Source organism: Natator depressus, chromosome 14 (assembly GCF_965152275.1).
Source record: "Natator depressus isolate rNatDep1 chromosome 14, rNatDep2.hap1, whole genome shotgun sequence".
Classification (NCBI taxonomy): Eukaryota; Metazoa; Chordata; order Testudines; family Cheloniidae; genus Natator; species Natator depressus.
In genome coordinates this window covers 19,522,997-19,539,743 of record NC_134247.1, presented here as the reverse complement: position 1 = coordinate 19,539,743, position 16,747 = coordinate 19,522,997, and the positions used below count along the sequence as shown (strand labels likewise).

Below are 16,747 nucleotides of genomic sequence, written 5' to 3'. Positions count from 1 at the left end.
CTCAGAGCAGCCATCTGCTCTGTTCCACTGCCTGCGAGCTCCTCTGCTCCCTTTTAAAGCACTGCCTCCAGCATATGCAGGCTTTGCAGGTGTGGCTGGGCAGGGCCACCTAAACCCAGAGCTGTTCCTTAACCCCTTGTTCTCCAGGGCGAGATTTGTACATCCCATCACAATGCCCAACAACTTTTCCTCAATATATGATTTTTAAAACCTTATATCATTTTTAAAATACTTCCAAGAGTTAAAGGACATAATTAAAATAATTATCTTCCATTTCTTCTTTTATCATAGAATCATAGAAGATTAGGGTTGGAAGAGGAGACCTCAGGAGGTCATCTAGTCCAACCCACTGCTCAAAGCAGGACCAATCCCAACTAAATTATCCCAGCCAGGGCTTTGCCAAGCCGGCTTTAAAAACCTCTAAGGATGGAGATTCCACCACCTCCCTAGGTAACCCATTCCAGTGCTTCACCACCCTGCTAATGATGAAAAAGATTAAAAGTACCTGGATACCTGCCAAAAGCCTCACAATGAACTAACACCACAAAGCAGAATAATACACTTCAGTAGCCTGACTTCCTGATGGGTTCTCTTTCCAAAAAACCCAAGGCCCTTTTAATAAGCAACCTGCTCTAGAGGCTGAAAAGAGAAAGGAATCAGGATATATATGGAGTAAAAATGACATACATAGAAACTATCATCAATTTCCATAAGAACAGAATACCAGTCCATAACACCACCAGCACTCCTGGCTTCCCATTCCCAGTTCTAGTTTTCTTGCCAAACCACTAGCAATCTCCCGCTCCACAATCCTCACTTGAGTCCCTGTCGTCTTCCTCCCTTTCCCCAGCCTCCTTGTTCCAATCTCTCTGCCCTGCCAGTCTCAATTTCCACACTACCTCTTTGTCGAATCGATCTTCCTGCACTTACCCACTTCCGCTAACTGTGTCCCAGTCTACCCACCTCTCCAGGTTCCTTGTCCCAGTGAACTCCCCAAGCTAGTTTCTTCCTCCACACTGCATGGACACCAGCGGGGGGCAGTATGGAGAGCACCAGAGACACTACTGTTCTTAATTCTGGCATCCTGAACCACATTGGCCCCTGGCTGCCTAGAGGAACACGGGTAGGCAAAGTCTTCCTCAAGCCCTGCAGACTCAGGATGGAACATGCTCAGTACAGATGGAATCTTTGAGGAATTTAGCTGCCAAACTCTAACAAGCCTCTACTGAGAATGTGCAAACTGATTTTTCTAAGACTTCTAACTTGGCCAAATTCTGGCAGTTTTTACATAGGACCAACAAAAGGCACATTCTTGACACAAAGGAAATCCCCCTGCCAAGTTTTCAAGACCTTGCTCCAAAGCATGGAGGTGCCACACCTTCTCAATTAAACAGTTTTAAGAATTTTTTTTTTTTTAACGTGGGCAAAACAACATATTTTTCCCTTATCCCATTTTCTGAAACACCTCGACCAATTTCACTGAAACTTGCCAAAAAGTTCAGCGTGGGGCATCCACCCAGCATGAAAAACTTTAGCCTAAACAAACAACATTTAGCAAAATTTTAAACAACTGAAAATAGCATCTGTGTTAGGCAACCTTGACTATAGTGGGCATTACCAGCTCTGCTGACAATATATGTTCAATCCTACACACATTTCTAGCAACTGTAAATTAGCCACAAATTTTTTTGAAGTATTGACTTTAAGTACGAAAACCGCTAAAGGTCCTTGAAGCTCTTTCCAAAATACTCCTGACAACAGAAGTTTGGGAAGCTATAATGTAAGAAAATGGAGCTCTCTCACAAAGGCAGACATCATTCAACAGATTGCATCTTTCATACAAAACAACCACAAGCCAGCGCTTCAAAATTCTTTAAAGTGACCTATAAAGAGGAGGCAGGAAAAGGAGCCTCTCTTTTCAATGTTCACACATAGTGAGGTTGTCAGGCTCTTTTTTATACATCAGAAAAAAGAAAAAAATAAAAAGCCCAAGTTCTATAAAATCCTTTGCAAGTCACCTTTAAAGGAAATTTCCTTCTGACAGAGATTTCTACTTTTTTAGCTTCACTTCAGATACACTCTTTTGCAATTGATTACATCTTGGATTTATTTTGTGTAATTCTGATAGCTAAACAATATTTTTAGTTCCCAAAACGGACTGTTTTGAAATCTGAAGTCTATTGTAGTAAGCAGCTATATTAAATTGAAGATTTAAAGTAAGATCTTTTGAGTTTACATTCTTCTTCCTCATAAGCAAGAAGTGGCTAACAACTTTCAAATATAAAGGTGTCACCAATCCTTTAAAATACCGTCAAAGATTTGAGCACCCACATGGAAGCTAGATTTTCCTGTTACCTACTTTAGAAAGAACATGGCTGACATGAAAATCAATTCAACTCAATTACCTATAAAGACAAGTATATCATTATCAACAGAAACTATAATTCTCGGATTATTTCACTCTTGGCTCCTGTTCTCCTAGGCTACAAAGTCTGATAGTGACCTTGCATAAATATACACGCACACCTTGACACCAACTGCTGAATCAAGCTTGCTTCTAACATCAAGGGTCACCATTCTGCATACTACCAGATCAAAACACATGGAGGTTTGTTACGTTACAAACATCAACAAGTATGCTGGTATCTCTCTCTGTGCCTCAAAGAATGCTAACAAAGATTCTGCTGTTATCACAGGTCACAAAGGACATTTCCACTTTAATCAAATTAATAACACCTTTCACAGTAGCTGGGAACTTTTGTATAATATAAACACAGCATGTTACACATAGGTGGGTGTTTCTTTAAAGCCAGAATGTCTGCCATTGAGATTAGTGAAACCTCAGCAGAGCAATGATGGCAGCATATAAAAGCTCTCATTTCATATATCTATTTAATTGGTGATGGATGCATACATTTCGGGAATAGAATAGAAATGACAACTGAAACGTGGCTGCAAGGACTGAAAAGCTGCTTAATTATATAAATCTTTGCTGAAATATTGGTCCAGGGTAAAATTTTCAAGAGTACCTAAGAAATTTAGAAGCACAAGTCCCATTGCCTTTCAGTGAGACTGAGGCGTCCAAATGTTTTGAAAATGGGACTCAGGCTAAGTCTCTTGGGTGCTTTTGATAATTCTACCCTAGATCTTCAGTTGGTGTAAATTGGTGTAGTTAATGGTGCTATGCCAACTGATACTGGCGGAGGACCTGGACCATTCTTTTCAATATCTTAAAGAAATATTTATTAGTGTACTTCTAGATAGTATATACCTTTATGCCTCTTACAGAAACAATACACCATGACTGTCATTCACTGGAACAGTACACAGTCAGTTTATTCCACTAAATCAGCACACTGGTCTTTTCTGTACTGACAGCATTAGATTCCACGCTCTTGTTTGGAGGCAGTAAAGCAAGGAGCCCCAGGGATAGAGCAAGCCCTAGAAGCTATAGAGAATCCTTCCAAACAGCAACCTGAGCCACAGCAAGGGCAAGAAATGAGGCCAGCCAAGGTCCCCCTATATGAGATCAAGAGAGACATCAAGCCCTGATCCTAGCTACATGGAATTACAAAAAGGTAAAGGCAGGCACTCCCAGGGGCAGAGCAAGCCATCGGAGGTAAAGCCATTCCCCAGAAGCAGCTGAATGTCCTTCTCAGTCCCTGGACTTATCTTTTACATGCTATCTGTTTATTCTGATTGCTTCCCACCCCCACCTCTCATAGTGACTCTCCTCTCAGACCTCCATGTTCCACTCCTCCTTCCTTCTAGCCTCTATCCCTTCTCCCCACCTCCTCTTCCCTCCCTCCCTCCCTCCCTAGAAAATAGTTACTTCAGTTTGTAAGTTATTTCCCTCCTCCTACCATGCACTGAGTGCTAAAGTAGTATGCAAAGCATTTTCTTCCACCTTCTATATCAGAAACTGATTCTAGTGCATCCATAATGTTCCCAGATCCCATTAGTGTGGGAGTGAGAAACCAAGTTTAGAACTTGGATCACCTACACTGAGTCAGTAGCCTCTGAGCCAACCACATAGTCAACTCTTTATGTATATAATCAAAGTGACTGCTTTCCATATGAAATGCTGTATAAAAAGTAGCTTTCATTGTTAGACACAGTACAGGAAGAGAGATGAAATTCATCCTCTGCGAATGAATAAGTGAGTATGAATGTGTAGGCTAGTTGACAACAAAAGTGTTTTCCTTACTGGAATCCTGCCAAATTAACACCAATCCAGTTTCATGTTCAACCATGCAAAATCATTCTGCTGCGCCTCTCACCTCCCCTCTGCTTCCCTTCCTCTAACCTCCACGAAGCAATTGCTTCCAATCTTACTTTAACAATTAGTATGTTTAAATAAAAAAACAGTAGGACTGTGCTGGACCATACAGTGCACTATGCAAAAATTAAGTTACCTGAAATATCCATGGCTTGATCAGGCTCCCACTGAAATCACTGACAAAACTAACATTGACTTTAATAGGAGCAAGATCAGCCCCCTAATTTTACAGCTGCTAATTAAATATAGCTGTGACTATTTGCAGTGGTCAAGAAGCTGTGGAGACTTCAGTATAAGCACACTTAATCTCACCGCTGGCATATTAGGAAACCCTTGGCATTTTAAAGTTCCTATATATTCCATCTTATTAATTAGAAAGTTTATACTGTAACGTCATCAAGAGAAATTTTAATAAGGTCCTTTCACAAGCAAACCAGAAATTCAAGTAAACAAGGATTCTCTTGTTGGTTTAGTATTTATCCCCACCCAATTAACAAAACAAAACAAAGGCTGAAGGCTACAAAACCACAAATACAGCAGCAAGACCAAAGAGATGTGAAATCATACAGCAACCAAGTGCACATATTAAGATTTCATCACCTACAAATGCTGTAAGGTAAGGAGCCTTTCATTTAAGAGAGCTACAATCCTCAGTGTAGTAGTCCACTCTAGTTCTCCTATAGTGTTTCCTGGTATTAACATTTTAAATGACATCCTGAAAGAAACCATTCCTAAACCCCCTCTTTTAGCCTTCAAACAACCCCCAATCTCACTACACTCATCAGAAGCAAGCTCCCCACAGACCAGATACACCAAATCCTGTCAGAACAGACGCAAAACCTGAAGACATACATCCAACTGTTATGATGATCAATACCTCCCACAACACACCTTTCCAGATCCATGGGTTCTACATGTGCCTATCACAACATGGGGTGTACCTCATCCAGTGCACTAACTGCCCCAATAACAACTATGTGAGTGAAACCAGACAATCACTGTTCTCTCAAGTGAACTCTCAGAGGATAATGATAAAAGACAAAAAACACCATAGTATCTCTGGGTCAACACTTTTCACAAAATGATCACACCATATATGACCTATCGGACCTCATCCTCAAAGAAAACCTGCATAACACCTTCAAAAGACAAGCCAGGGAGCTTAAATTCATAATTTTGCTAAATATTAAAAACCATAGACTCAGTAAAGACACTGGATTTATGACTCATTACAACAATCTGTAAACCACTAACCCTCCTTCATCCTATGGCTGCAGAGGTCTTAACTGCCCACTTCTCCTCAAATGGTTTCTTATAACAAGTTAACTTCTTAATCTGTTCCACCTTCTATTTAGCTGTGCCACTCTGATTACCTTTCCCAGACCTGAATAGCTCTGTGTGAGCTCAAAAGCTTGTCTCTTTCACCAACAGAAGTTGGTCCAATAAAAGACATTGCCTCAACCACCTCATCTGTCTAAATGACTTCTAGTAATTTTGCTTGAAGGAGTACATTTTCAGTGTACAAGAATTTAACCTCACAACTACAGTAAGTTAATGGAAGTCATGTGGCTAATTGCTAACATGCAACATTTACCTATACCTAAATATTTAGAATAGATAACATGATGTAATCAATTTGTAAGAAACAGTACTCTTAAATAGAATTTCACTCTTAAAATCTTTTTCAGAAGTAGGACAAATATCTTATTCAACTAAATATGTTTAAGCTGCTGATTTATGCGCTTTATTATTACAGATTTCTGAGGCAGACAAGAAAACACACCATGAAGGGATATTTCCTCTGTCCAGTGGAAAGTCTTTAAAAATTCTATCTAAATTTTTAACCTATTGACATCTTTCAAGGAAGCAGGAGTCAAATTTCTAGGAGGGAAAAAAAAACCAAAATAAGTTATACCCCGAATCGTACTTGCAATATATCACATATAACTAATAAAACTAGCCCCTCAAGTTTAGACTGAACATGAAACAATTAAGGTACGTACAAATTAATTCTAAATGAAACACTAGATAATATATCAGCAAATGGATTTGTGCCAGAAATCCTAAGCAAACATGGAGATTGGAGCAAAATAAAAAACACAAGTGCCAACCACAAATAGAAGCAAGGCATATTTTGGTTCTCTGCTGGAGTGGTACGCAAAGACAACAATGATTACTAAAACCCCTTATTATAAACAGTCTATAACACTGCCCCGAGCATCTACTTCCAAAGTAACCTGCTTCCCCTGTGTTGGTTCACTACCCCAGGGAGATGTTAGGAGCCAGCACAAGAATCATCTTAGTTTCCAATGCCAAAAAAGCAGTTACAATACAGGCCACAACAAACACCTGAAAATATCATTTGTAATCTGGTATTAAACTTCTGAATTTTTATGTATTTTCTGTACGAATAAGTTGAACTGGTGAGCTTGGACAAATGGCTTACAAAAGATTGCCAAGCTAACATGCCCAGACATATCTCCAAAATCAGGAACTCAAAGTCTTTAGGAAGAATAAAGATATGTTTCAAAAGGTGTTACTGGAGAATCATTAAAACTAATAACTATCCATATAGAACTGGAAGAGGATACTTAAAGAGGATATTGTGTAAAATCCATGCATGTTTTGAGGCACAGCAGAAGCCATAACACTGGAGTCATACCAAACAGATTCAAAGAAGATTGTGCTATTTTGGAATTGGCTAGGGTAATGTAATCCAAGACATGCTAATTCTTACTGGATCTGTCAACACTTCACTACATCTACAGGTTCTGCAGTAGAAAGCTAGGGGACTTCCTGGACATGTGATTATGTTTTTAGGTAATATTTCCATTCTTAAATGAAAGCATTGTAGTATCCAACCAGATGAGATACCTTAAGGTTATCTTTTATGATTCTCTGCATTATCTGTAGTAGCTGCTCAATATATTTATACTTCTAAGACAATTTTAGTAGGATGTAGAAATGTAATACTGGAGATTGCCATCTCTTTTGCAGCTCTGCTTGGCGAGGGAATTTACAACTCCTTTACCCTGGACAAGATGCCTAAGCTATTTACACCCTTTTTGACTCTGCTTCATCTAAGGTGGGAACTCAGATTCCTGCTTTCAGAGGAGCCCCAACAATGGCAAAGGTAGAATGACTGTGGAAAAAAATAACTATCAGTGGGGTAGTGGCTATTGTTACACAGACCTCGAAGGTCTGTGGAGTTATAAAATAACTTGATGGTGGCATTATAAAATAAGAAAATTTGTGAGGGAAATTAAATGTAGGTGAACAATTTGCTGCATTAAAAATAGCTCTTTACAGAAAAGACAGACCAAAGATTCCTCACCTAAGGGGGGGGGGGGGGGAATCATAAGCTGTTACAAAAATTCCCTACAGCTTTCCTCTGACCAAGTCAACTATACTTTTGAGTCTCCGAAATAAAGGGATAAATTAAACAACATAGATCTTCAGCTACCTTCCTGACTATATGGAGAGCACCAGTACTTTAGTATTTAAGCATCTTAAAGAAAGGCTATTTGCTACAGTACAATTGTTAGCAGAAACCAACTATGGCCACTGGGTAACACTTATTTGATTGTCAGGAAGGCTGGTTTAAATTCCATTTAAGATTCATAAGAATCATTTCCTAGCCTACAGAGGGGGCAGGACTTAAACTATAGATACAGACCTCTGCAGAAATAAAAGGCCATTTAAAACAATGACAAAAGGACAGCTCAGTAATAAACACCAGTGTGTTACATCAGTCCTGGAGTTTATACCATCTAATATGACTGTTGTGCTCATCCTCATTTAAACAGTGTCACCCATCAGGTGAATGGTTAGGTTTATCTAATAATGATAGAAGCTGCAAGTGCAATGAATTAACAAAAAACAATAAAATAAATATTGGTTATCAGTTTTTACTAGGTCTTTGTGTTACCAGAATTTATTATTCCTAGCAGAGGTTATACAGGAGCTATCCTATCACTTAGGTTCTACCACTTGGAATTTTCCTAAGGCTTTGGATTTCATGTCTTTTATACCCTTTTAACGTACACATAGTACCTCCAATTTCTTTAGCTGTTCCCTGCTGCAGCTGTACTTCAGCCACAGCTGAGTTGGGCTGGCCTGCCAAACAACAGCCATTTCTAGGGAGTGGCTAAGTGTTTAATAGCTCCATGATATATCTGGATCAAGGCAGGAGCAGGACAGCACTTCACTGCCTCCCTCACACTTGCCAGAGCAGGACCAGAAAAACAAAACAAAATCAACAGTTTCTAAAACGTAACTGCCTCTCTGTCCTTTAACTTTCGGAAGCCGAAAAGTTCTCTCAGGTACTTAAAAATATTTTCTCAGAATCTATCCAGGAAAACATACCACAGTTTCCCAAGAGTCAAACAAATCCATCACTCTTAAGAGAATGAAAGAAAGACAAAAAATGTATCCTCTCACTCCATGGAAAAGGAATGGAAAAACAAATACATGCTGCAAGTTTTAGAGAAGACACAAGGAGACAGTTAAGTATATCGTTCATGTTCCATTTCAGTCTCACAAGCACAAGAGAAATGCTTCCTACAGTGGGAAAAGGAATATTAAAGGAAAACCTCCCAGATATTTGAGGAAACAAAGGACCTCTCCTTTCAGGAACAGTGTTTTCAGAGAAGTACTAAACATAAGCAAACATGGCAAACTCCCCTGGGGAAAAATTTTTCTTAAGAGTACAAATAGACTATCTTCTAAGACCTCTCCTTCCTAACTAAGGGGGAAGAGAAGGGATGTAACAGTCCTTACAGACAAATGGTGCAGGCAGAGCTTGATGGTAACACAATGCTGGTACTCCTTTTCAAACTGCTAAATTGCATTAAAAGAACCTAAAAATACACTTCCTAATGTTACTCCTCCACTGTAACTGCCACAGAGATGCTGTGCAATTGAAAAAAGGAAGGGACGTGATCTGTGCAACTGTGAATAGAACCAGGGATGTCCACAAGTCAATCCATCTATTAAACTTTGGGTTCCACTATAAAAAAAAAGTTGGAAAGCTTCTGCTTTAAAATTTTTTTTTTTTTAAATTACCTTTACTTTGTGGACAAGGTCCTACATCCCATGTCGAGCCAAAAGATTTATTTTCTTAGCAATAATTGCACAAGGGAATCATACCTTTTTAGACAAGTATAGCTTTGTATGATGTTTGTAATACAAACGTAACATTGTCTGCTGGGCCTTAAAATTTATTATTTATCTATTTTGCAGTAGCACCCGAGTGCCTCAGTGAGACTCAGCACCCTATCACGTGAAATGCTGTGCAAACAGAAAGACAGACCATACCTGAACCAAAACACCTTACTGCCTAATATGAAATTAAGTTGCACATGCACAATTCCAATTTTAGTCCACAGGAGACATTAGTGCAGACGGATAACAGGATTCAGCACACAGATTTTAAACAACTATGGAAGTTGTTTAAAAAATCACTGTTGGTGTACACAGAGAACTCCCAGAATCATGCCTGTTTATACCAGCAGTGAACATGGTCTACACACTGGGAAACAACATTTACATAACTAATTCTCTATTGGTCTCCATATTCCTGTTGTAGAGGTCTGACACAACACTCTTGTCAAAAAAGCTCTCTGAATAGCAAATTACCAAACTCATGTTCATTCAGAAACATTCCCTCTGGTTTTTCCTTTCTTGAAGTAACACACCCAGCGAGAAAAACCCACCCTTCCCTTTCACATCAGCAGAAACTCTTTCGAAATTCCACAACTGATTCTCACGCTGGGAAAAAAAAAAAAAAAAAAAAAATCAGACAAAATAATTTGTGCCCAGTCTGAAGCTGACTGCCTGAATTCACTATGAATTCACAGGGGAAATAAATGAAGCAATTTGTTAAACTAAATGTGGAGAGCAGTTTCATAGCCTTCTTTTACATGAACTTTGACTCTGCCTACATCCAGTTTTGACTTTCAAAAACTAAGGAATTTATTTCAGAGAAAGTATGAAGCATCATAAAGATTTTTAAAGGGATAGAATACATGAGCTATGTTCTCTCTTTTAATAGCTTTGCAAAGGTAACTTTTAGATATCTAATTTAGTTCTGGTGAACGCAGTAATAAATTTGTCATAGTTATAAATCTAACTAAAAGCAAGTGTCAATGCTAACCAAGGGTTATAATTTGGTTTGCTCAACAGCCATAAAGTTAAACTGCAAAAGGAGTGAATGCGTGGATGTGATAATCAATTTCCTACTGAGGAGTCTCCTTTCCATTTACAGTATCTGTGCATTTGGCTGTCAATTATAAGCAAGCTTTGGCAGGTTCCTGTGGCAAGCAAGCTTGGGGTTAGCTGAGTCCCGCCTTCACCAGAGAAGAGACTCATGAAGGACAAAGCAATTTCAATAAAAGGAAAGAAAAAAAGATAATAAGCAAATGTGTTAAAAAGCCAAACATACAAAGGCATTCATACAAAACTATGGTTTCTATAGAACTAAAACCAAATATTGTTTGTTGCAGCTTGCTGTGTTTTACATGCAATTTTTTCTACAGTTTACCAACACTTAATCATTATGATCTGTGTCCCACCTAAACGGATTTAAAAGATCATAAGCTAAGCACATATCTACACCATGTTTCACCTCACTTACAGTAGATCATTATGCAGTGGCACAAACATGACTGTGGGAACAGAGAAATGTGCTTGTTGGAGGGCACAAAAGTGACAAAAGTTTTGTTTGATAGCTCAGACGCTGAGCTAATGCTGAACGAAAGCAGTGGATACAAATACATGAATCGTAGCTTCAGGCTGGAGTAATATCAGGTGCATCTCTACACCCTGAGGGCTCAACTCCTACACTTTTTAAATCCCTCCCACTGAAACAGCCTCCTTCAGTTTCACTTAGCCATCAAGCACAGAACAGGTACTTCTCTCTCCGCACTGACAGCTACAGCTTAGCAACAGTGATCACCTTGAACACTTCAGCCATCTACGTATCTGGTGAGTACTTTTTTAAACGTAAAATCAATTAAAGAGTAATGGTAATCAGACTGACACCCAATACGAAAGGATCAAAATGTATTCCCTTATTCTTTTAGCATTTATATTTCACTGCCTCTGTAAGCAAAATAACTCCTCGTCTAGCAGGTGCACTTATTGCATAGAAGCTTCTGATAAAACTTTAACATGACTTAAGTGAAATAGTTCTTTTATTTTGTGAGAAAGGATTTTTTTTTCACTTTAGCTCCCATTGACTTTTTACATTAATTACAACATTTTTCCAAAAAAAATATTTTAAGCACCTGTTTACCAACCACATTAACAACAATTTAAACTGTGGTATAATTATAACAAAAATATTTTAGTTACCAGATATTCTTTTGATTATTCTCTAACTATAAAATATTAATATTTTGACCAATCTATAAATTTGTGCAAAATAAGATCTTGAGCACTTGTTTCAACTTTTTTTAAGCTTCTAGGAGGTATATTCTACACAGTATGAGAAAATACAGCTGTTTTATTTGTCACAATCATCTGTCTCTTTGGTTAATTAAAATGTATCATGATTAAGCACATACAATGTAACAACTTCAGTTTTAAATTATTTAAATGTGCATCACTGATTTAAAAAAATGACTGCACTCAATTTACTTTGTCTTTGATTAACTGAGGTTTGACGCTATTAACCTTGTATTTACACCACAGATTTGGGGTACTATCTTGTGCTTCCTAGCTGAGCTATTCATGCAGCCTTAAACTCTTCTCTCCCCAACCATCCTATTTACCCACGAAACGACCCCTCTTCCCTATGTTTCCTCCCCATCAACTAATAGTTGTGCTAACATTTATTTTCCAGTTGAAAAAGAACTGAAAGTGTAGGAGGGAGTGGCAGTTAATCACTGGAAAATCTCAACTGGAATAAAACTCACAAATCTTGTTCTTGCAACACACAAGTTAGGTGACAATGGCATGTCCTTGAGTTATGCAATAATGCCACATCACAATATTTTAATTATAGCATGCCCTTCAAAATGTTCCACCCCAATGAGTACTCCTGGTCAGTAACATGAGCAAAAGGAATACTGCAACAACGATTGAGCACATATATTAATGTGTATGACAAACTGTAACGCAACCTGTCATAGCAATGTCCTACAAAGAAAGATTATAATTACCACCACTGTTTGCAATAAAAGCAATTCTGGAACTACCCCTTTGGTAGATTAGACTTTTTAAATAAAACTTTTACCACTTAGAACCTCCATACCAACTATTTATATGTATAGTGACAAAAATCACAATATTCTTTCTTGTAGGATTTGCTAGCATAGTATGAAAATAAGAGGCTGGTAACAGTTTTGTCTCTTTAAAAACCAGGAAAAAAACTTGTGGCCAACCAAAATGACACACATCTAGGCTGAGGAGTGGGAGTGAGGGGCTGTTATGCAAAAGGACAGTCTAGTACAGGGATATTCAACAGGCAGACCATGGGCCAAATCAGAACCGCCAGACACTTTTGAACAGACCTCGAAACCTTTTTATTTACTTAGTTATTGTGCTATGAAAAATGTTTCTCTGGAGTCTGGACCCTGACCAAGAAATTTGGACCATGACAAAAAATAATTGATTATCCCAGTCTACATTAAAAGACCTACCATAGACAAGCAATTCATAAAAGGCCAATGAACCCTTCTGTTATAGTTTCACCAAACAGTAACCGAATGTATTTTCCATTAAAAATACCAGCGAGGTTGGAAACTAGGGATAGGAGCTTTGTTATAATAATTACATAATTATCCAATGTGAATTTTAAAAATCAGATAGCCACAATAATAATGAAATAAAGTGTTACTTTAAAATTATGACTGTTACTGAAGATCATGATAAATTTTAGATATTATATTTGTGTTATTCAGATTCTAAGAAAGAACTAATTTTTTTCCTCATGAAAACATTGACAATGCTATTCTAATATTAGCAGTTTAACTTCTAATTTCCTCAGCACACAAATTACATATAGTACATCTATGAGGTCTTTTTTTTTTTTATGTACCGTGCATACAGCAACTTTAAACATGTACAGCTATTTTGGACCATCTAATATTTTTCCTAGCTGTATTATTTCGTGAATAATTATTTTAAATTATGAAATATATTCCCCTGCAAATATTGTTGGGTTTTACTTAGAGAATGGAACTGGATTTCTCAGTCTTTGTTGGAACAAGAAGTATTTTATTCTTGGCATTTTCAACCAGAAGAGTTTTAGCTAGTGCTCCTCAGGGAAGCACTGCAAATAAGGAGGAGAGGATAGATACAACAGGCAGACACTGGCCTAAAATTAAGAGAGGTGAAAACCTCAAAATAACCCTCAATGTACTTATTCGTTGTCTGAGGTGTCAGGGCAACTTCCTCTATAAGCACTGCTGGCATCACGCTGGGTAGGTGAGAATCACACTAGGGTAAAATAAACTTTAAAAAAAAAATATATATATATATACACACACACACGTAAAGCTTTTATAGTTCTCGCCCTTTTATACACACATTGCAAAGACATTTCAAAAACTAAAAATTCATATTGTAGGAGTTGGCAAGGTACAGTAATCCATTTACATGGTTAAGAAAGGATAGTTAAATTATTATTCAAATTATTCCTGTTCAACAGGAAAAAAAACCATACACAAGGAGGAAAGTATGAGAATTTACATTATTAATCAAGGAGAAACTAATTATTAAACACGAAAAACTAATTAACATTCTCTTTATAATAAATATTGTCATCTGAAATTCAAATACAAACTCAAACTGTTGATGTAAACTGCTCAAGTATGCATGCCCAGAGTAGTTTGTTTTGACAACACTATCTTCAAGCATAATTATTTCTGGTACTTTCAAGAAAGCACAAAGACTAACATGTCCAAACTGAGTTGACCAAGTTATTATAAGCTCTCCCCTTTAGTTATACATTAGTCAAAAATGCAGCAAACTTTATTTCAGTCAAAACAATGGCAAATCACCCAACTTTTTTTTCCATTTCTTATTTTAGCAAGAGCAATGCTTACATATTTCAGAGAGATTCTAGCTAAATTTCATTTGTCTGGCAATTTATTTTCTGTGTACTGAATCATAATTCTAACAAGTGACTGATACTGACAAAATTTTAACATGCTGGCATGTATTTTACTAACATCATGCTGAGATAACTAGGATCTAGGTCTGACAAAAAAACAAAGCTTTAAATTTTTTTCCTGATGTAGAGAAATACATTAAATATTACCATGCAGTTATTTGTTTCTAGTTATTTAAATTGTTGTAAATCTATATATTTAAATCACATACTTAACTAAATGTTTGTAAGAACCAAAACCATTCTTATAGGCAAATCTAAATGTAGCTTTTTTTTTCCCCCATAAAGTGCTGCTGAATTTATTCCAGCTGCCTTTAAGTTTACAATTCTACTAAAAACAGTAAATACTTAAATGTCTATGATAGCAGAAACACAAAATATATTGAATACAAGAACATTTTTCTCAAATTACTATACCTGTTCAAATAAGCAGCAATTTTCTAGCTTTGCCTTCAGGTTTCAATATTAATGTCTTGCACATAATTTTCTATTAATAAAGTGACTGATTTGAGAAATGCAAGACATCTTGATACGTTAAATAAAATCTCAACAGCATGTAGTTACCAGTAGTTATTTTCCTAAATTTAATATTTTAATACTTCTAATTCAAACTTTTATGTAAGTAAAGCTTTTAGAAAAATATCAAACTACACTAGTCACTCACAATTAGTATTCCTGAAGTTTCGGGTAACACAATAGATACAGTACGTGGTTTTGCAACAGTCATCATTTTGATAATGATGCTTATAGTTCATGATGAAATCATCAGTTTTTAGATCTCTGCCATAACACATCCTATAAAATCATGAGAACTTGACTCTGAGAGGTTCTCACGCCTTCAGAATCAGTGAACATACTGGAACAAGCTGATACAAGCCCTCCTGACTTATCTACCCGAAAATCATCAGGCTATATAAAGTATCCACTTCTTTAGTTTTCTGAAAAAAGGCAAGTGGATCATACCCCTATAAATCAGTGGCTGTCTGACACGTTTCTACCTGAATATTACATATTGTACACACACACACACACTCTCTCTCTCTCTCTCTCACAATCCACCCCCTTACCTCCAAGGTCCACTACACAGATGACTAACATTGAACATTCTTCATCTGTGTAGGGAATCTTGGAGGTAGGAGCCAGCGTGGGGGACATGCTGCTGCTTCCAGGAGCCGTGCATAGCACACGTGCAGCGGGGCAAGCCCCCAACCCCGCTCCCTGACTGGAGCGGGGCAAGCCCCAGACCCCACTCCCCAGCGAGAGCTTGAGGGCTGGATTAAAATGTCTTAAGGGCCAGATGCAGCCCCTGGGGCGTAGTTTGCCCACCCCTGGGCTAGTGTCTTGGGGATAAAACCAACTTCCATTTTGGGTCTTACTTAATTCAATTAAAAGACATGGGCATTAGAAAAGGCATTAGAATCTATTAGCTTGAGATTCTAAGCCTATTCTAATGCCCATGTCTTTTAATTGAATTAAGTCAGACCCAAAATGGGAGTTGCTTTTAAGACAGACCCAAAATGAGAGTTGCTTTTATCCCCGAGACACTAGCCCAGGGGTGGGCAAACTACGGCCCAGGGGCTGCATCTGGCCCTTCAGACATTTTAATCCAGCCCTCAAGCTCTCACCGGGGAGTGGGGTCCGGGGCTTGCCCCACTCCACGTGTGCTATGGCTCTGCATGGCTCCTGGAAGCAGCAGCATGACCCCCACGCTGGCTCCTACACACAGGGGCAGCTAAGGGGCTCCGCATACTGCCCCTGCAGCTCCCATTGGCTGGGAACCAAGGCCAATGGGAGCTGCAAGGACAATGCCAGCAGATGGGACAGGGCACAGAGCCGCCTGGCCACGCCTCCGCATAGGAGCCGGAGGGCGGACATGCAGCTGCTTCCAGGAGCTGCTTGAGGTAAGCACTGCCTGGAGCCTGCACCCCTGCCCCCCTTCCATGCCCCAGCCCTGGTCCCCCTCCTGCCCTCCAGACCCCTTGGTTCCAGCCTGGAGCACCCTCCTGCACCCCCAACTCCTCATCCCCAGCCCCACCCCCACCCCAGAGCCTGCACCCCCAGCCGGAGCCCTCACCCCATCCAGCACGCCAACCCCCAATTTCATGAGCATTCATGGCCCACCATACAATTTCCATACCCATATGTGGCCCTCGGGCCAAAAAGTTTGCCCACCCCTACACTAGCCAGTCCTAACATACCCATTCAGACTGACCAGCTTTCAGACATTTCTTAGACTGCCAAGAGATACTATGCCAGGCAGGAGGGAGTGCTGGTTGGTCTCTGGAAAGACTGGGTCAGCTCTCAAGAGTGGAGCCAATCCCACTCTCCACCCTAACATCTCAGCCAGGGGAAAG

At 38.8% G+C, this 16,747-nt stretch overlaps 1 protein-coding gene across 6 annotated transcripts in view; it reads right to left on the bottom strand.

The window, feature by feature from the left end:
* LOC141998651 (tubulin-specific chaperone D-like) overlaps positions 1-16,747 on the bottom strand; it is a 263,541-nt gene that overhangs the window by 162,397 nt on the left and 84,397 nt on the right. The window lies entirely within an intron of this gene.